At 43.1% G+C, this 21,812-nt stretch overlaps 1 protein-coding gene across 4 annotated transcripts in view; it reads right to left on the reverse strand.

Annotated features, from left to right (window-relative positions):
- Positions 1–21,812, reverse strand: part of pcbp4 (poly(rC) binding protein 4) — a 167,458-nt gene that overhangs the window by 106,804 nt on the left and 38,842 nt on the right. For all 4 annotated transcript variants that reach the window (XM_047332846.1, XM_047332847.1, XM_035630655.2 and 1 more), the window contains exons 2-3: positions 13,995–14,152; positions 124–200 (exon numbers count right to left, since the gene is read on the reverse strand). The gene's annotated coding sequence lies outside the window, so the exon portion shown is untranslated. The remainder of the gene's footprint in view (positions 1–123; positions 201–13,994; positions 14,153–21,812) is intronic.

Genomic DNA, 21,812 nt, shown 5'->3' on the forward strand with positions numbered 1-21,812 from the left:
TCGCTCAGACTTTTTATCACTCAGCTCCGCCCCCGTCCTCTTATGAGCCAATTACACGGTCTGGATTCAGACCGTTTCTCCACCAGTCAGTCAATGGAATAAAAAACTGAGTGAGTGAAATACCTCATCCCTGTCAGTCAGACGAGTCAAGATCACAGAGGTCCCATGTTCCAGAAGAACAACATCTGCCCTTGTAGAGCCTGGTGAAAATGAAACACAATAATAACACAGTTAGGTCTCTACGTGACTGTCTCCAGGAAGGAAAAACCTGGATGGAAATAACCATCCTCAGCTAAATGATGTGATGACCCTCTCATAGACGTAGTCAACGGATCCTGAAAATGAAGCCAATGTGGAAGTGCCTGAATTCTCTGGAATCACCAGCAGAGGGCGACTCCCCGGCAAAAAGAAGTCAGCTACGATAGAAGTCGGTGACAAAATGATTCTACTTCTCACTGGTCATTCCGTTTGGTCGAGGCTAAAGGTTTGAAGGTGATTGTGCGTTTAGCGTCGCCGCGCCAAAGCTTTGGAATAGTTTCCCGTTACAGTGAAGTGTTCGGCTTCCATAGACGTATTTAAAGATCCCCTCCAGTCACATTTTAAAGTATATAGAAATAATCTGCTATGCCTAATATTTTGTTTAACATCGTTTACCCAAATAAATGTAAAGAAAAAAACATTGAAATGGGGCTGGAGACATCCACTCGCTCTCCCTCATTGAGGAATTCTGAGACGATGAATATTCAAGATATGCAAATACCGGTGGATGCATGTGCGCAACAACATGTCTAGCGGCAATGCCGGCGAGATTCAGCCATAAAACGTTCACCAACTGCTAATGGTAACACTAACTGTCTGCTGACACACCTGTCGTCCTCTCATGATGCGCTGCCTTTGCCTACATTTGCATATTCGACAGCGACTGGTTTTCTGTATTTGTGATGCAGCAAATCTAGTGCAACTTCTCCAGGAGAGGAGTGCAACTTCTCCAGGAGAGGAATGTGAAAACACCTCTGTAGTGACGACATGTGCTCAGATACCAAGTCCTTGTAGTCAATGTCAGAAATGTTAGAAACTTTTATGAGTGGAGGGTCTTTAAGGTCAAACCAAGGGCCCATATTTTTCTCAGGCTTTTCACTGTCCTCAGTTGTTTCTTTATTCAGTTTCTAGCTGTTTATTTGATTGTATCTTACACTTTAGCTACTCCTTGTTTTCACTGTGCAGCACTTTGGTTGTTTTAAACGTGTTTTATAAATAACTCTTCTCGACTTGAGCGTTCATCAGACAAGCGCGACGTGAAACAGCCAAACTGATTTTATTAATCCGTTTACACTTTGTTCCGTTCGTCTGCTTCAAGACTTTCAGCTGCTGAATTACCTCGACCGGCGAGGCGGCTGCGTCGAGCTCTGAAGAACAGGGCTCGCCAGCTCAAGAGAAACGAGGCTTAGCGGGACCAGTAGCCCTCGGTGGAGTGGATGGCACTCTTTAAGTACGCACATCCAAATGAATGAAAACAGAGATCCCACGCTCTGCGAGGCTTACAGATGTCAGACAGTAGAAATCCCACTCTTTTCTTACACGCTGGCTTCCTGCTCCTGCCGCTCCGGACAGAAAAGACAAAGCAGGTAGGACATTCTGCTCTCGGCACATATGTACAGGTAAATTATCCGATTTAGTTAACTACTGAATCATTTATGGATCTTTTGTTTCTTTTAACCTGCACGTAGATGAGATTTAACAATCAGGCAAATGTTAGACTATGTTTAGACTATGTCAAACATAAATGTCATTATACTTAATCAATCTGCGTTATTTTTGCCAAAGAAAAGCAATTCATTATATATGAAACCGGCTGTTTATCAAAATTTGCATCACAGATAAAAAAAACACAACAGTTAGAAGGAGCCGGGGATCACATGATCGTTCATGTACATAGGTCATGTGGTGTAAACAGGAAGCAGACTGACAGACTGAGTTGGTTGCTTAATAATTACAGAAAATACTATGAGCGAGGAACAGCGATGGTGAAAAGTACTGGCAGGGATTTCTTTTCTTGAAGCGACGACGAGGTGGAACTGTCACTGACAGGAAGTGTTACCGACGCTTTGCGTTCACCGCTGGTAGTCGAGTCGTGACCAATCAGGTAGAGGATGTGAGCGTCTGCGTCGTGGTAAAAACATCTCAGTTCCTGTCCGTCCAAAAAATGCAACCTTGGTTGAAGGTGGACGGGTGAATGTGACTTGTGCTGCAAAAGCTCTTTGAGTGGCCAATAAGACTAGAAAAGTTCTAAATAAAAACAAACGATTTACCATTTACAACAGCTGAGTTGTCAAACTAGAACGGGGCCTTAATGCAGCAGAAGCTCTGTGAGGACGTGCTCAGGCACAGTAGGTACAAAGTCAACCACGATCACGCTCTTACTCTAGCATGTCATGTAAATTGTGTAATTGGTGCTTTCAATTACTTTCATCTGGTCAAGTTTTATCCGACTGCAATCAGATCCCCTGAAACACATTTTAACGGAGCCAGTGACAAAACAAAAAACATTAGAGCAACGTAGTAGCCAATGAAATGGAATAAAAAGTGTCTGTTTTTCCACACGTGATTCGAGATCAAAGATAAATCGCTTCCACCCCCATATCAATGAACTCACAGTAACATGATTCCTCTCTCGTGTACCTGATTCACTCGTTATTTCCCCTTCAAAGATGAGAGGCCGATGGAGACGGACGCTCTCACTTGTTTACCGTCTGCTGATCCCATCGTGGGAGAACAAAGTGCCGCAATGAGCGAGATTAACTCTTTCAGGTTGTGTATTGAGCTGAAGGCAACATGAGGTAGGACTATTTTGGTTTTGTTGGAATCTCCAGTTTCTTTTGGAAGGAAAAAGATCTTCAGCTTCTTCAGAAATGATGACAGCGAACTGACAGCTGCTCTATTTTTAACCTTTGCCGAGGAGGTTACCTGCCTGTTTGTCTGTCAGCGGGGTTACTCAAGAGCTACAGAACAGATTTCCTTGGTGGACGGGACGGTACATGGGCCAAGAAAGAATCTATTAAATGTTGGCGTGGATCCGGACAGAGGGCCAGAATCAAGATTTTTTTTTAAATCCCTGTCTTTAACATTGTGAGATAGGAGGATTTTCTGACATTTTAGTTGTATCCATGAGTCTGTGCAATTTGGTGCGGCTTGATTGAATTTAAGGACTGTTGGACTGTTCTTGTTGTTGCTGCTGTACTAAGTGACATTCTAGTTCAACCAGTTTATGCTTCAAAATCCAAGAATAAAAAAGTTAGCACTTTTGTCCTTGGAAAGAATAAATCAGTTAAAAATTCTGGGGGATTCTGAGGGAGGGAAGGAGGTGGGATGTGCCTCTGTCACTTATAAGACGATCCAATACATATGGGCCACGACTCAGCGGTGATACTTTATGACATGGAACGATTCTGTGCTATTTGATGGAATCTGACAAAGTGTTGTGATTAAAGTAGACATTCACTTTTTATTTTGCCATTATAAAGTAGAATAAGCCAATTCTATAAAAGCATTGCTTGCCTTCAAATATAATTTTTTTTTTAACAATGGGGAGCCTGAGTATTTTTTCTTGCTTTATGAAATGCTTTATTTCACACAGACGAAAAGACCTCAGGCCGACTGTATGAATAAAAACCTTTCACTTCAGCTTTGACAGTGCATTGAAAATTTGCTTCCATTGTCAGACATCCGTTGTTGCTTTTTTTTTTTTTACTCGCTGACAATGCAATGCTAACACTACTGTGACAAGTCTCACCAAAGTTTCGCCAAATGTCATTGAACTTTGACGAGAGTTTGAAGACGATCTTCCAATGATCGGTTCATTGTGTACTTTGATCGATGCAAGGGTCCGCATATCGATGTAGTCGCACGCCTTACGTTAAAACCACCTTTCGATTCATGTTGGGCAATCGTTAAAACCCTAGAAGGAAACTATTGTTGCCTAAAACAAAAGATGTACAAGAGAAATACAAAACGATTGTTGTCATAATTAAAGGTGTCGTGAGGAATGTGTGTCCTTATCTTTGGCACTTGAACGTAAACATATGCTGTTTTGGGCCGTTTACTGAAACTACTGATGTTATTTTTCTTGGGGAGAACAACCTCAATGTCTATTTTTAATGATTCTTGCAAAAGAATTACGAGGCTTCAATGTGCGTACTCGTGACCTCGGGCAGCTTCAGTATTTTCCACCACTTTTTGTCCAAGTATGCCAACTCTCTGCTCTCAACATTTTCTGTCTTTTTGAGATTCTATTTGAAGAAAGCCCCAGATCTCATATTAAGAAAGACCCAGTGATATCACCTGCAGACCCGCAGAGTCACTATGGCAAGCTATTGAAGGCCAGTGAGCATGGGGGGGCTCTATTTCAACCAGGAGGGCAGAGTTCAACCCCCCCTTTTGACAGAAACTGTCCTTGAGCAAGACGCTGGTTCCTCCCAGCACCCGAGACCACCACTGTGGCTGACCCTGTGCTTTGGCCGATGGAGGGAAAATAAAAATAAAAAATGTCCCCCGGTGGATCGATGCACCATCACAAAAGTCAGAGAGCGTGTACAGTGGGAGAAAAGCGAGTTACCTTGAGAGTTGTTAAGAGCGACTGAAGAGCCCTCGAACACACGAGTGAAACCCCTCGCGGCACACTCCACTCACATTGGTATTCACGCGCTTATGTTGGTGTCACAATAAATTCCGCTGTGAAATTGTTAAATCGAACGTGAAAATTCCTACATGTGCTGAGTTTGTTCCCTCCATTCGTCGTTTGGGCTCCACCACTTCTCTCCGAACACCTTAGGCTACGTGTTCACACCCTGGTGGAAATCATGAGGATTTATAATGGATTTGTTCTAATAAATTGTTATAATGACTTCTGGTGTATCGTTTTAATGCATCTGTGAGCTGCTCGCGACGGATTTTCCAGGTACTTCAGATTACGCATTATTGAGAGAGTACTACACTGAAACTCATTATCATTAAAGTTTTTATTTCCAGCGTATCCTCTCTGCTCCGCACCCTGACACCCTTTTAATTCCTTTTTTTGGGGAGGGATTTTTTTTGGTGCCATTTTGCCTTTATCGACAGTCACAATGAGGAGAGAGAGAGAGAGAGAACGACGTGCTGCAACAAGGTGTCAGCCTTGACACGGAAAGATGAATACATCAAGGTGTGTTTTTCTAACTCTGGAACATCTCAACGTCCAAGCAGCTCAGATTACGAACTATGTATGTGAAGTATTGTATAAGTATAATGTGCAGCTAATGTGGGCAACTGAAGTCGATATGTAAAGGATTCCGGGAACTTCTGTCCCGACAAGATCACAACCTTGGAATTGCAAAGATAAAACCAAAAGGAAAGATCATCATCACAGAGATCAGGCAGAGGGTTGTGACGGCAGGACCGCCCTCTCCGTATGGAGGCCCTTCCCAAATGTCGCACTGAGATGAACAAATCCGGGAAGATAGAAAACCTTGAAGACCAGAAATTAAAACTGGAACAGAGCTGGTACAGGCGAGGCAGCCGAGACGAACCGAACAACGAAGAGAAGCCCCTGTGACCCCGTCGCTATGAGGATGTGAAGAGGATTAAAAGGTGTCCTGGGAAGTTTTCCAGGTGGACTTACAATGGAACACATAACTCCTTCAAGGCCCAACGGCCCTTTCTATGGATCCATGCCAAAATATAATGTATTCTTTCTTGGCCCATATGCCATCCAATAGGTTTCATGGACGTTATGTTATTTTTGCATAAATCTGCTGAAAAACAAACAAACAAACAAACAAACAGACATAGGTGAAAACGTTACTTCCTTGGCGGAGGTAATAAGCAGTGTTTCGAAGTCAGTTATACACGGAGGCCATGTGGCGACTTTTAGAGGTCAGGGTTCCTGTGTCAGTGCCTGAATCTCATACCAGTGGTTACATTTCCCATCTGAACCGAGTAGTTTTAATATAATTTACTCCACTGATTTTACACATTAAAGTCAATTTCCCAGCATTGAGGGATAACTAATGCATACAGTGTCCTCAGGTGTTGTCAGCTGAGTCAATGTCGGTTTGGACTAAAGACATTTGAAAATGAAAACCTGTAGGTGTGGAGGAAATAAGTGAGATTGTCTCAGCTCCGAGCTACAGCCTTACAAATAACTTTGTAATTGAATGTACAGACTGTAGTTTATATTTCATTTCTAACTCAGGAGTTAGGGTGTGAGTGCTTAGGTGTTTCCTGTCACTTCTGTAAGAAGAGGAAAGCGGAAAAAAACAACAGACATCAAACTACGAAGTTCGATAAAAGTCTATCGCGTGAAAGACATCATCATCCTCTTCTCCTTTGAAGCTGTTAAGTCTCCGGACCGTTGAATTGAATTCACTTTGAAGTGTGTGCGTGCGTGTCATCAAATATGACTATACTGTAGGGTGTGTGTGTGTGTGTGTGTGTGTGTGTGTGTGTGTGTGTGTGTGTGTGTGTGTGTGTGTGTGAGAGCATTGCATAAGGGTGAGTGTGTGCGCGCGCATGGATGCGCTAAGCATGCACACGAAGATGCCCCGGTTGCATCTGCGTGTGATCAGCCAACGATGTATTAAATCAAAGAGTCAAGGTTGGTCACCACATCAAGGCCACAGTGGCTCCATAACAATGTTTAATACGAGGATAAAGGCGTTCAGGATGTGTGTGTGTGGGTGTGTGTGTGTGTGTGTGCGCGTGTGAGTGTGGAGTGTTTTCAAAGACACTCCTAATAATGAACGCCCCTGTGGGAATCCAAATTACTGCTCAAGGCCGAACTGCCAAGAGGGAAACAGGGAGGCACAGGGACGAGAGGGAAACATGGAGGTGGAAAGGCGGAGGAAATCAAAGAGGAGAAAAAAGACAAGGCCACCAACGTAAAATAGATATTTCCTGACTCAGAGTCCCGCAAATAACTCCATCCCGCAGATGGAAATCTTCTCTCTGATCACCAAACACAAATCATGCAAAGTATTGGACCAATAAAAAAAATTGACAAGGCTCAAACCTAAGGGAGCAGCTCTGTTTTTAAAATTCCTCCTGAGGTAGATATGCATCCGTCTGACCCAAATATCACGGCAAACCATTTCGTAGTCGTTGAGACATTTCACTCAAAATCCACATACGTCAATCTCACAGTGCCGCCCAGAGGGAAAAGTCAGGGGATCACCAAAAGTGATTAGGATTCATCCTCCGGGGCAGCGTGGATATCTGTACGACGTATCAATCGAAATCCATCCAAGGAAGTCGAGCCGTTTCAGTCAAATTTAGCTGCGCTGATGTGCCTGTCCTCACGTTGAGTTGTGGAAACGAACAGCATTCCACCGTGTTCCATTTTCACCACGCGTCGTAATATATCTCGTGTTGATTAGCAAACTAAATGTGTCATGGTGCATTTGATATTTTGTATCTGGAGAGCACAGTCCCAAATCTCCCCCGTCAGGTGAGGTGACATATCAGGCACAATATTCTTTCCCATTAAAAAGTGGGAAAAACATGTTTATTCCTAAGTACTCTGGAGAAGAGAGGACGAGACATTTCATTCATTCATGTCCTTTCCACGAGATCAGAAACTCCCCTTTCATGCTGCCACTATCCATTGTCATTAGCATTATTGCCTTCTTCATCATAATCAGTGTCACGGTTGACGTTATCGTCGTCACGATTACTGTTATCGCCGCTGACAGCACACCCCTGCAATCAACATCGCCAAACGAATAACAAGGAACAATTTGCAGCAGATTCAATCTTAAAACAAAAGTGTCCTTTTGAACACGCCTGTGTGTTTTATTGCAGATGACACACATTTGTCTCGTGTCAGACACTCGAATTGCTCAGCTCTCAGGATCCGTAGATGCTGCAGTGAGTTATTTTTCTTGCTGGAAACAAAATTAAAACACAGTTTGATTTTTCTTCTTGTGTCGTCTCCCTGTTCATTATTATGATTATTGCTGCGTCTTGCATGTCGACGCTCTTCATCATCATTGTCACTGCCAACATCGTCACTGCTGCTGTCATCGTCAAGACGCCCGCCAGCGCCATTACTGTCACTCTCATCACTGCCACCAGCGACAAGCACAGACTCTAAATAAAGATGGACGACCCGACGGCTCCCAAAGGTGAAGCTAAATCATCAGGATCGCCCACTGGTGGCTGGCTGCAGTATAGGTCATAAAGCCTGCCCCCTCCATGTTAGTAGATGGGACATGGACCAAACTAAAAAAAATCATAGTAGACGTTAAATAAATGTTTAGATGGTTTCTGTCATTTTAAGGTATTTCTTATCACACTGATGTGTGAAAATGCAAGATGGCGCCCGAATCTGAGATATTTTAGCTTTATTTTAGGAAGAAGTGGAGATGTGTCGTCCATTTTTTTTATTTACAGTCTTTGGAAGTCGCATCACATCTATGTTGTCACCGTTAGTAAGATCTCCCTCTATGACAAACTATTACATATTCGTGAAAGGTAATTGTAAATATACACCAGTTTTGCCATTGTCAGACAAATCCACCGACTTTAAACCGAGACGTTACCATAGAAACCACTCAAAGAATCCTGAATAGAAAAAATGCATGATGCCAAGCATGGCAGTTGTATTACACATGTGACATGGGTAATCTGCAAATCTGCAATCCCATCTGAGGACTACCCATCGGCCGTTGTCCTACGCAACGTAAACCACCCTGACATCTTCCTCTGGTTAGAGTCTCTGAGGCGTTTACAAGAATAACAAAATACAGAAGAGAATAAAAGGGGCGATGTCTGACAACCGATACTTAATGTGTCTTAATGACAAGACTGGAATTAACAGACATTTAGATCAGAATATGAATAATGATCTGAAGGACAGACGCTACAGGAACAAATGCATTCTAAATGAGCGAGAAAAAGTTTTAAATGGTTTGATGGCACCTGGTGGGGGTTTATGTTTTAATATTTTATAGCAGTTACTGCAGCAGTATAAGCGAATTTACCAATTTGTGCAGTTAGAAGAAGAGAAGCAATGGTTGTGACGAAGGTTGGGACTTGACAAACTGAGTCTGCAGAGATTGGACAAGTTTCTGAGGAAGGAGGAGACCGATGTGTCTCCAGTGGTCACAGTGACTGAGGAGCAAGAGGTGAGGTGATGTTGTCAGAGCAGGTCAACAAAACATTTCATTTGAAACTTTTAAACTTTGTGGGGGGTTTTCACCCAACAGCTATTTTGTGCATGACCAGTCTCGCTGGTACAAAGTGAAAAGGCTAAAAGATCACCTGAGCCCGCCGAAAGGTCAAAGGCTAAACGACAACAAGACTGCATTTGTTCTGATCATCTCAACTTGAAAGACTTCTATCTCGGCTGCGATTGGAGCACTGAGTTCGAGGGGGGGCGGGGATTAGGTTTGAGCGATGTTACCGTGAACACACAAAAAACACACACACACACACACTCACACACAAAACAGAAGTTTCAAAGCACCGAATAACTCATGTCATCACAGACACAGCGCACACAAACACACACACAGACGGTGTGTAGTTATTCAAGTTCATAGCACCAGGAATCATGCTCATCACATCCACATAGCTTAATGCACACACACACACGCACACGCACACACACACACACACACACACACACACACACACACACACACACACACACACACACACACACACACACACACACACACACACACACACACACACACACACACACACACACACACACACACACACACACACACACACACACACACACACACACACACACACAGAGCACTACATCACTACCCCCTCCACTCTTCTGAAGAGGCATTGTTCCGGAAGAAAGCCTGTTGATAATCGAGTGAATAATATTCACTTGGTCAGATAAAAGCAGCCCTGAGGTCTCACATTTATTTAATTATTTAACCTTCACTCAACCAAAATGAGGTCATCCTGGGACAAATAATTCAGAGACCGATACCCTGAATTTCAAAGACTTCTGGCTTTTATTGAAAGACAGTGTCTTAGTGGTCAAGTCGCAGGTTGCAAACAACCGAATACCTCCTTCACATCTCCCATTCCACGCATGTTGGAGAACCTACGGTGGCTTTCAAGGAACGTAAAAAACGCAAATGGCCCTATCCACAGCCAGAAAACTGCTCCTGATGCAGAAATGGAACAGCTCGCTCTACGATTCATTCTCCCTCACACGTGGATAAGGAGGTTCTGTTCCGAAGGGACAGCGCCGACGTTCCTCTGCACGTCGCACTGGCCTTCGCCATAAATAGCGGTGGCTCCATGTGTTCCACCGCTGTGGCACCTCTTTAACTCTCAGAGCACTGCCAGCTGCTGAAGCTGCCGCTCTCCACTGAGTGGGCCCGTGGCCCGCACTATCCAGGAGACGGCGAGGAGGAAGGCTTTTTGTCCTCCTTTACACTCTGAGACAGTGACTACGTGACTGCCTTTGTCTTTACCGGTGACATCGGAGGAGATGAGGTGATTTACACCTTTAAAAGAGGAAATAGCCTCTCAAATATGGGAGCTATTGTAAAGGGTCTTATGCTTAGAGGGTTTTTCTTTGCTGGCCCCTTGAGAAATCAGGGGGGCACGAGCCCCATACTCAACCTGTGCATGCTGAATGGACAATATTGTGCAGCATCGTGTTCACACGCTGATAATCTGACTATTTCTGGACAGGATCCGACCGGGCAGCTGAAAGACGACCATAGATCTGACGGACACTTGTTTCCACGTCCCCCATTGTGCCACGGCGCGGGGAGAATCTGGTGTGGGGCGTGGGGAGGTTTATCAGTACTGTCCCATTGCCGCGCACCTTCTCCGCTGAGAGAGGATTCAGGCCTACACAAACGACCGGGCCGATCCTCGCCTCCTCTCAACAGGAATCCAGAGCCCACACGGAGCTGGTTGTCCAGCACATCACAAGAGCGCATGCAATGAAGTCAGCAGCTGCAGTAGTAAGCGGGACCACACTGTTACGTCTGGCTCACTGGGGGGGGGGAAGCCGCCACAATGGTGGGGATGATGTCAGCTCCTCGCCCAGTTGGGTGCCTGAGATTCCTCACTGCAATGGGGGGGGGCTCCGCAAGCCTGGGCTCAACCTTTTGGAGCTCACCCAGTCGTCTCCTCGAGGGAGTGAGACCAGGTCGGGCTCCACAGATGTGTTCTGGTTTTCACAGATGGGTCCCCGACAAGCTTGGGCAGGATGATGGACCAGGGCCGATCAAACAATCTGCCATGTCAACCTGCTCGAGCTGAGAGCAATTCAGTTTGCTCCCCCACACAACAACTGTCAGGGTTGTAGTCATTTACTGTCTCAGTTTCTCCAGCAAATAAATGCTCAGGCAGTGGCAGCACTCAGCAGCTAGCTGGTATAATAGTAGTGTATCAATAAATGTATTATTATTATTATCATGTGAAGATGGATAGTCCTGTTACAGACCAAGTTTGCTCAGCAGAACAAGGTTGTGTCAATAAATGAAGGGATAATTATCGTTGAATTCCTCAACAGTCTGTCTGGACATTGTGTTAAATGACTGTTGTAACATGTTTTTTATCTCGTCTGAAAGTCCGAGATAGCATGTTGCTGAGGAAGTGCAGCCAGTAGCTGCACCACAGGGAAAACAGATTATCTTCAACAACTTACGAGCTAATTGATCATCTGACGATGGTGAAGTTGTCAGTGGTTCACGTTTCATCGTCAATGGAGGCGTGTCCTGACCAGCTTTGCATTTGACATCATAAATATTGCAGCAAGTGAAAAGTGTAGCAACTCGCCGTCATCAGCACGTCACCATGGTAGTCTCTTCTTCTTCATCTGTTGGACTTCTCTCTCTCTCTCTCTCTCTCTCTCTCTTTCTCTCTTTCAACCCCCTTCACCCAGATTCGCTCTCACGCTTTCACTAATATCTTTTGAGCTGTATTTCCATTTGATTTTTGTATGTCCGCTTTAAACTCCAATGATCTGACTATTTTAAATCTTAATTTTGAAACATTACAATAAAAAAGCACTTTAAAATTTGACACCATTGAATAACAGGAATCGTAGTCGTCTCCACTCGCACTTTTTCTTTTTGCCCAATTACTTCCCACTTCCATGTATTCTCTCTCTCTCTCTCTCTCTCTCTCTCTCTCTCTCTCTCTCTCTCTCTCTCTCTTCTCCTCCTCTCTTTCCTATGTCTGCTTTTTCTACCTCTTGACTCAGTCTCGTCTTGCGATCACCCAGAATCCCCCTGCCGTTGTGCCTCTCCTCAGTTAAACCTGCCTCGCCTCCCCTGAATCCCTGGCGAGCTGCGAGTCCTTCGCCTCAGTCCCCTGCTCAGCTTCTCCCTCCTCTCTCTCACATTTCTTTTCTGTCAACCTTCCCCGGACTCCCATCCCTCCGTCTCTCCCTCGTTCCCCAATTGCCCAGTCGTCTCCTCCACCCGTCCTATCCCCCACTTTTCCACTATCATCTTCTCTCCATCCAATAATCCCTTTACTCTCTTCTCCTTCCCCCACCAGCATCTCTCTGTTCGCTCTTCCTCTCAACCATTTTCTCTCCCTTCCCCTCTTACCTCCTCTTGCTGTGTGTCTCAGCAGCAAGCATCACCTTAATAATTCATGTCATCTCTAATCTTAAGTTGTAAATTGTTAATCAGGAGCGGAGCTGGGCGACACCTCCTCTTGGCCCCTCACTGCACCTCGGATCTCGCCGCTCTGTGATCCTCCCGTCAGTTTACTGTGAACCGGCCACATGTTCTCTGTCTGCAGTGTCAACACGTCGGTGTTTGTCTTTCTGCTGCTGTGGTTCCTGCTCTCTGTATGTTTTCACCGTGCAGGTGTCTGAATCTCATTACGGTTTTCTTTAATGTTTTACACCAGTTAATTGACGATATTCTCTCTCATCTTATCTCCGTCTCTTTCACCTTATTTTCCACCACCTGTTATCAGGTTGGCCTCTCTTGCAATAATTATTTTTACAGCTTATTAGCAGAGAAACTCATTTAATGTTTTTCTTCTGGTGCAGTTGAAAACAGCCAGTCTCTACTGACATCCACACGACCTCCCTCCTCCTTCGCACGTAGACTTGTCCTATAACATTACGTGACTTCCATCCATCAGCTCTGCCATGCAGCCAATCCCAGCTGACATTGGGTGAGAGGCGGGTACACCTTGAACACAGGTCGCCTGTCAATCACAGGTCCGACACATAGAGTCTCCAGTTGACCTGCGTGTCTTTGCACTGTGGGAGGAAGCTGCAGAACTCTGAGAAAAAGCCCACAGCCGCAGAAAGAACACGTTAGCCAGACCAATACTCAAATGCATATTAATCTGGGACCTCTCCGTTCATTTTCGATTTCCAAGAGGCGTTACCAACGGACACAGACCTACAACCAGTGAGAGCAACGGATCTCTGCTGAGCAACGCGAAAATGTCAACAGACTAGAGCAGGGAGGCAATGGTGTGATGAGGATTCCACAATGTCTGTAAACGAGTGTTGTCGTTTTTGTGGGAGAAGTTTGAAAATATCTGGTACTTTTAGTCAAATGCTCGTACATTAGCTGCAGCCTTGGTTTACGAAAGTTGCTTCTCTCAGCGTCGTGGTATAAACCCCGCCCATCATCAGATAATCGGTTGTGATTGGACCGGCAAGTTTTCTGCAGGAGGGAAAATGACTTCCCAATGGAGGGGAAGCTGATGAGCTCCTAGAATTCATCTGGGTCCCAGGCTACGTAGAGTGTACAAACATAAAGAATCAAAACTTGTTAATTCTAACTATTCTAATTAACTATAATGGACAGGAGCGGTCGGTTGTTTGGAAAACTTTTGGTGGACAGTAGGCAGAAAACGGTCGGTTGTGTTGGGAGCTTGTCAGAAAATCATTTCAGTTGTTTTTAAGCGTATGAACAAAGAAACAAACTGTGATGTTTTTCTGCAAAGAACAGTGTAGACGCAACACTGTGGCAGTAAATTTTAAAAATCTTACTTACCGCCCGCTGCCACGTCGTCCTTCTCACGTCTCTTCGTGTTGCTGCTCTTCTGACAGATTTGCTCTTCTCTCCGTGCCGAGTAGCCGCCCGGGCCCCGCCGTGGATTTACAGCCGAAATATCATCAGACGTCGTTAATCATTTCCACATTCATACCAACCTACAGGAGAAAGAAAAGAAAGAAAAGATTCTTATAAAAATCACGAACGATCACAGATTGACAGGAATCACACGCGTGTGATTAGCGGTGACATTTTTAGTGTGATGGCAGAGGACTGGAAACACAATGTCTGCAGCTGTTACTGCTGTGACTTATAATAATATTAATACATTTGATTTATGTAGCACTTTTCAAGCGAGTGAAGCTTTCCAAGTGGACAGGGGTGAAAACATAACCTCTTTGGTTGAGGTGAAAAGGAGACAGGGGGAAAATCATTTCCCACCAAGAACAATAACAAAAAGAAAACAATATAAAGAATAAGAAATATATACATAACATCACAATACACAATAGATAAATGACGGCATAAAAATAAATTTGAAACACGTTTATCAGCCGTCATTCTAAAGGTGTTCAGAAAAATCTGTCCGCTGTAACGAAAGACCTGCTGATTGTTCAATAGTCGCTCACTAAACGAGACGCTCATGATAAAAGCAATAAAGTTTTGTGATTTGTAAAATGCATAATCATCATCTTTTTAAAGCAGAAAAAAGAACCTGCGGTGGTGTGACTTCGTCGGTCGGTCAGGGACAGTCGTGGCCTCCGGCCAAGAGAGGGAAAGGGAACAAACAGCTCCGTGAACGGAGCCATAAGACCCAGCTCCCGTCGAGGAGACGTAATTCCCAGCCCTGTCGAGTAAAACTGGAAACTTTGACCTGCTGCCACTCGATGACTAAACCAGAGGTTCACTTCTTTTCTCCGGAGCAGCAGGATTAATATCTGCGCCACGAGTCAACCGACAGACCGGCTGTTCTGCTTCAAATGAAGACGCAACACATATTCGCAGGAATTATCACATCATGTGTGAAATTCAGATTTCCCTGTATTCGTCACTGCGGTTAAGGCAGACGGGTATAGACGGGGGGAAACATCACCAGCGCTGATAGACTCCATCACCTCTGCAGCAGGTTTTCTTTAATCCTCTGGTGGCAGTGAAATATATATTCAGGGAGGAGAGGTGGAGTGAATGAAGCGAGATTGAAACAAATAGGTGTTTGTGTAGCTCAGATATTGAGCAAATGGGTGATTCAGCCCATGCTGACATTTCAGCGCAGAGAAACATGAGGTAGAGAAATAGAGGTGAGAGAGGAAGAGACGAGCGAGAGCAGAGACACATGTACAGAGCTCAATAATTTAATAAAAGAGAAAAGCCCTGACGCCCCGTGAAGCCCCGTCTCACCCTCCAGCATGTATTCTCTGTCATTGTATTAGCATTGTTGTCTTCCCCTGCTCCCTCAGTGGGAAGTGAGAGGGTGAAAGCGAGCGAGTGATTCATACTCGACTGGGCCGAGTGCGGGGCCGGCATCACCCGAGGGCGTCTGCTGCTCTGTGAAGATTGCACAGATCTTGAGTGATTTCAGTCCGGTGGGATTCTGCCCGTATCCGGCGAAGGGGGTTTATATTCCACTGGGGGGGGGTTGTTCACTGTACCTCGGTAAAGATTCATTTCCTTTGAAATACTAACAGACCTCTCCGCTGCCGTTTACTCTATGTTTTATTTTATGAGTTTTAAATAAGGGAGAAAGGACCGAGGGAGCGGGATCTCAAGTTGTTAGACAGTAAACCCAAGTCGTAGCATCACTGCAGCATTCTGGGTAAATGTGATGTCCTTTAGCTGGCAAATATGCTGACATCGGCCTGATCTTCAAGATCCCAAACGACGGGGCTCCACCACAGCACCACATCACTACTTTAACCAGGCATGAACGTTAATGCAGCAGAGGTGATTATTAAACAATAAAATCCACAAACAATAACCAAGAAGTTCATTAGAGTTCTTATAATCCCATTCGAGTCCGTAATTCTGGCGGATCATGGCGCTGTTGGGCCTTGGTGGAGGCATGTGCTTTACTTAGTGCCATTATAGATAATATTAATGAGTTAATATAGAGTAAATATTTCTATCTCCTTATCCTTCTGTAGTTTAAAATTATCCTTTTTTTATAACCTTTCTGGATTTTTTCATTAACTTCATTAATACCACTGACTTGTATCTCTGCCTCTAAATGTTCTGTATCTCACTTGAACTCCTCTCCTGCGGACTCATTTTAAATCATCTACTTTATGAATACATATTGTTTTCATATATTTCTTGTGTTTCCAGTTGTCTCCCCCTACACTTCCCCCTTTATTCCATCGCCTCCAGTGTTTCTTTCGACAAAAATTAATCTTGTCCTTTATCTTACCTCCCTCTCCGCCTCTCTTGTTCCCTCCCCTCTCTTTATCTCCCCTCACTCCCCCGCTGTTTTTATTTTCACCCTCTCGTCTCCTCCCCACTTCACTCCTGTGAGATGTATCTTCATCAGCATCATACCTGCGGTAACATCATTCATACTGTATGTTGCCGGTGTCAGGTAGAAAACCATGCTTCTCCAGAAGATTAAGCTCACGTCAGGAGAAAGAATCAATATTTTTCCAACAGTGTGACAACGTGAAAGGCGTCTGTGGTGGTGATGAACCAACAGAGGATTATCAGCCGGATCTACAGTGAATCAGATCCCACAGTTTGACAGCTTTGGAGATTGAACGTTAAAGCTACAGCGCGTAATATTTAGAAGAACTTATTCACAGAAGTTGAATATATTGTCCCTAACTATGTGTTTATATATGTATAATCACCTGCAACAAAGCCCCAAAGTGTTTTCGTCAACTTTGAATGAGTTAAATATAGTGACATGAGGTGGACCCGACCTCCGTGTGAGTCTCCATATTTGCTACGTTGTGTTGAATAATTCGATGTTTGCCGAATACGGTTGAGGTAGTTGAAATAATTTACGTTGTAAAGAAATAATGGCTGGCAGGACTTGTATGCGTTGTTTGCTAGTTATATATACGTTTTTAAAGTAAGCACATCCTATATTGGGAGGATTAAAAATGCTTCTCGCTGCCGCTTCTTTTGCTCCAGCGACTCCGTGGAGCCGGAACCAGACTTTTTTTGGGAGGGGAATGCGGGGAACCGGTTACAGACTAGACGTCAGCACCACGTCGCTGGGAAAGTGCTAATCATAAAGTTTTTTCGGCCGCAGCCGGAAGCAGTTTTCAAAATTATCAGTTGTGAGAAGCTTCTGTCCACAAGCCGCTGAGCAACAAAGTGAAGGAGCCTGATGTTTCTCTCAGGAGCTGGTGGAGACCAAACACGGAGATAAAAGAGAGTCTGGGTTGTAGATTCAAAGAAAGAAAAAAAGCATTTAGGTAAAAGCCTACATTGCTATAACCTTTTCAAAATGAACTGATAATCTGCTGATGCTATATATATATATTCAAGATCTTCTGTCTTTTTCCACATGAGGGCAATTTCCCTGATATCGATCTATTATATCAGATCAGTACATTAAGAGTTTAAATACTCTTCTCCTGCCCTGTTGATATGTTTGAGGCAAAAAGGTTTGAGTCTAAAAAAAAATTTCCTTTGACATTTTTCTCACGACATTTCTTCTTTCTTTCTTTTATGTCTAAAGTTTTGAAAATAATTTTTCAAACATCTGCACCTGGCAGGTTTGGTGATGATAGTAATGGCAACGTCCTTGTTTCAGGAAAGCCCTCAATCAAACGCAAGGGGGGCTGCTGTGGCTACCGGGGGCAAAGAGGCCATAAAGGTTTTTATGGGTTTTATTTTCTGCCTCTATACTGCATCAACATCAGAGATCAGATAATATGGTGCTCTTGACCCAGAGGGGATGGATGGGAGGTGAAAGAGAGATGGAAGTGAGGGGGGAGCAACAACAAAGAGATAAAAGAAGAAATATCCTGTTTAATGTCGTGTCTTCAAGAGTTAAACTTAATTCAATGAAACGTCTTTAATGGAAAGAGCAGTTCAATTATGTTCCCTCGTTTCTTTTATCATCCAAGGCAGGTTTCTCTCCAGAGCGAAACAACAGCTCAGCGCACATAACGGCAGTGATACATATTAAGTCTCTATTAAAAGACATGTTCCATCAATCTTACCTTATAATATATATTTTACAAGGAAAAAAAGGAAAGGCTTTAATAAACTGAAAATATGAGGATTCATGAAGCTGCCCTGGTGTTTGTTTGGGATGGAGCACACAACATGTGTTTGTGCTGGACTCGTGTTTAAAAATCAACATCACAGCAGAGTTTATATTGGACGTCTGCACCTGGAATTAATGAAAAATACTCACAACAGAACCATAAGATGATCAAATCAAACACGGACCACGCAGCTGCTGGAAAAATCAACAGAAACCTGATTAATCTGGGGTTTTTTATCCATCAAATACGTGGATACAGGCACAAAGTGCAGGTGTGTACACTTTACAAACACACTTCTTGAACACAGACAAATGCACAGATATGCCTGAACACACTACAGGATTTAGACTGAGTGAAGCCACAAACCACTCAGCCTCAGTCATTCCCAGTGAGCTGCTAAACCAAGCTGCAGTGATCAGTGTGAATGGAAAAACAGAACTATTACTTCTTTGAGACTCTGATACTTTCTTTTGTCACAACTAGAGTCCAATTGATTTATCGGCTGGCCGATAATATCCTTTTACACAAACATATCGGTGTTGCACTTCATGTTTGTGGATATGAAGATGTATATTTTAAAGAATAAACAACGTCGAAAAGATGCTCATTTATATTCTTCTTAATTCAAATTCAATATATTTGGTAGGGCTGCAACTAACGATTATTTTCATTATCGGTTAATCTGCTAATTATTTTCTCGATTAATCCTAATCGTGTTTCCCAGATCTCCAGATGATGTTTTGTTTTGTTCACAACGTAAGATATTTAATTTACTGTCATAGAGGAGCAAAGAAACCAGAAGAATGTTCACATTTGAGAAGTTGAAATCAGAGAATCTTGACTTTGTTTTTCATAAAAACTACTAGAACCGATTAATCGATTATCAAAATAGTTGGCGAATAATTTACCAATCCATAAACTGTTGCAGCTCTAGTTGTAAGTGTGTTCTCTTTCCAGATAAAGAGGCGGATCCAGGATTTTTTCCCCACTATTATTTAACATGGAGAGATCAGGAGTTAGCTTTGGCGGAGGTAAGCCAATCAAGCCTCAATTAATTTTTTTGTCATGCGGGTTTGATAACGACATCTTCGATTCATCATAGATTTAAGAAAACCCTTTATTGATCCCCCATAGGGGAAATTCAGGAAACACACAATACGGGATGGAGGCGAAATTTAAATGAACCAAGAGCGCAAATATGCAAGATCATATTAACACCATCTGGTTTTAGAGCACAAACATTTACATCAACTTGCTGTCTCCCTCTTTTAAATGTGACTTTCGTCCAAAAACTCTACAAAATACTTTCCCAAAAAAAGAAACACACACTCGCACACACACAACTCAGTGTAATACATCTGCTTTGTGCTTCCTCCTGCAATCTCCAGATAAGCCTGGGGGGCTGGGGCTGCGTTCACTGACGGCATAGGGGAGGTGTAATTACTTTTATCACCTCTAGGTGGAGATGTGTCATTGAAAAATGCCAGAAAAAAAAAACAAGGGGGTGTGGGTGTGTGTGTGTGTGTGTGTGTGTGCTTACTGTTTTTCAGAAAAGATGTGAGACCCAGATTCACAGCTCATCCTCACATTGAGGCTCCTGAACGCAGCCACAGCTCCTCCTCCTCCTCCTCCTCCTCCTCTTCACTGAGCCAAGGTCATTTGTAGAAAAGTAGGTGTGTTCATTACGATAACTGTGACTTAAACAATTAGAGGGGTGTTGGGAGTGTTTGCTGAGAATGTTAATGGGTTTAATGTGTTGTTGTTTTTTCTGTGCTGTAGCTGGTAAACCCAGAAAAAAAACCTTTCAAAAGAAGAGAAAAAAGATTGGAAATCTAGTTTTTATATTTTAAGAGTGCGTCCTTGATTGATGAAAAAAAGTGAACTTCTTCTAAGAATCCAAACTCCAAGTCAAGGTCATGATAATGGAAAGGAGTCAGTTCTACCCCTGAGGATTCTCTCCTCTATTGATTAGATGTAGATTCAATAACATGCAAGTGTTGCATCATGGCAACTGGGACTCATCATGAGTTGCTTCGTTATGCTTAATATTAATCAAATGTTGTTTTTTCTCCCGATTCACCATATTGTTTCTAACCCAGCTTTCTTTTTTTTTCTTTGCCCAGAAATGATTTACAGAGGCTGTTGAACCCTGATGTCAAAGAAGTTGTACTGTATGGCCAACATCCGATAAGCGAACGGCTGCCATGGTAACAGCAGCACTAATGGAAGACAGTTGAATGAACTGGAGCTGTAGGTGACAAAAGTGCCGGAAGAAAAAACAACTTCAGAAATGAGCCGAAAGAAAAAAAAGACGGTTAACACGTTAGAGAAATTTTTTTCTTATGAATCTAAGGAATGTGTTTATGTTTAAGGAAAAAAAAAAGGTAATGTGATTAGAAATCATAACTGAGGGAGTGATTTGTTTTGAGCAGTAAACTGCTTTCGGAACAAAACTGCTAATATTCAATTGAAAAAATAAATAAATTACTCAATAAATAAAATAACATGCCACTAATGTAGTACAAGCATTAAATTATTTATAAAATATGACCAAATTATGCTTTAATTTGCTTCTGTATTTATCTACTTTTGTAATAATTATTTTTTCCCCCCTCTCGGAGACAGGCATGAATAGTCGACCGATGCTGCCTGATGTCAATAAACCAAGATGTGAAAAGTTGACCACATCACACACTTTGAATGACAGTCCCATGAAGAATCATAAAAAGAAATTAAAGAATTTTATATGTTTAGGGGGGGAAATACCCCCCCAAAAATTGGAAAATTTAGTAAAAAAAAGGGGAATAAATACTAATAACATCTTATAAATCAATTACCTTCTAGGGTTATAATTTCATATTATTGGACTATTTATTTATAAAAACAATTATTGACATATTCATATATCTATTGTCTCATTTATTTACTTTTCCATACAGCTCTGCCTGCGAACTGAAGCTTTTTCCATTTCCTTTTTTCACGCAACTTTTACGGTGTCTTGATTTCATCCTGATGTGATTCAACCCCAGAGGATTTGACAATCAGTATCTCATGTGTCACTGGATTGAGATTAAATTGTCATTTTGTGAAGATAAAATGCCAATTACGCCTCCTGACCATCAACCAACTGCCGGCGTGGCTCGCCGCCTCTTGTGAGCGATTGGGACTCTGCTCCCTAATGTAAATGATAATCAGTCGACTGATTAGAAATAATCCTGGATGCCGTCCTGTTATTTATACATTTTTTCAGAATCAGTGGAGCCTGAGCAGCCACAGTTCATCGTGTGATTTCCCAACGTCCCAGGGGTTTTGTTCGGACACGCCAGACGGACGGAGGGATTAATGTATTTACACATATGCATTACGTCCTGTCTCAGATCAACTCCTGAAGTGATTTAGCCACTCAAGATTTCAATTTGCTCCTAATGTGTCCCGGGTGCTTCTGCAGATGCTTGTTTCAGCAGCTTATCACCATCATTACATAATGTAGATGCTCAAAAGCATTAAAAGTGGCAGAGTGGAAATCAGACCACACGGGGCCGCACACCAAGACTCGTTCTGTTGATTCACTTCTGTTGTGCTACTTTTTTTTTTAAACGATTTTCTA

This window comes from Scophthalmus maximus, chromosome 6 (genome assembly GCF_022379125.1).
Source record: "Scophthalmus maximus strain ysfricsl-2021 chromosome 6, ASM2237912v1, whole genome shotgun sequence".
In the NCBI taxonomy this organism is placed as follows: domain Eukaryota; kingdom Metazoa; phylum Chordata; class Actinopteri; order Pleuronectiformes; family Scophthalmidae; genus Scophthalmus; species Scophthalmus maximus.